Genomic DNA, 701 nt, shown 5'->3' with positions numbered 1-701 from the left:
AAATAAAATGTGAATTTGTTTAAAGTTCAGGTACTTTATTTTTGGTGGGGACAAAATACATTCTTCTGGTAAATTCCCTTTTCAAAAATATTTATCACCTTCACAATTGAAGTTTTTTTTAATTAATTAATTAATTTATTTGTTTATTTATTTATTTAATTTATTTTTTAGTTTATGATTTACTACTTGCGATATACACTGAGTGGCCAGATTATAACGATCTCTGAATGCATAATAATCTGGCCACTCAGTGTGTGTGTGTGTGTGTGTGTGTGTGTGTGTGTGTGTATGTGTGTGTGTGTGTGTGTATATATATATATTAGAGGCCCGGTGCATGAATTCATGCATGGGTGGGGTCCGGCCAGCCTGGCCAGGGGGAGAGGACATGGGCAGTTGGCCAGCCTGCCTGCTGGTCGAACTCCTGGTTGAGGGGACAGTTTGCATATTAGCCTTTTATTATATAGGATATACACTGAGTGGCCAGATTATTATGCATTCAGAGATCATAATAATCTGGCCACTCAGTGTATAAAGGCATTTTAATTAAGAAATTATTAAATATAAAGTTTATCTAACTGATTTTTATTTTATTTATTTATTTTTAAATATATTTTATTGATTTTTTACAGAGAGGAAAAGAGAGGGATAGAGAGTTAGAAACATCGATGAGAGAGAAACATCAATCAGCTGCCTCTTGCACA

This window comes from Cnephaeus nilssonii, assembly GCF_951640355.1.
Source record: "Cnephaeus nilssonii genome assembly, chromosome: 13".
NCBI lineage: Eukaryota > Metazoa > Chordata > Mammalia > Chiroptera > Vespertilionidae > Cnephaeus > Cnephaeus nilssonii.
The sequence above is the reverse complement of the archived record's forward strand: the minus strand, read 5'-3'. Positions refer to the sequence as shown.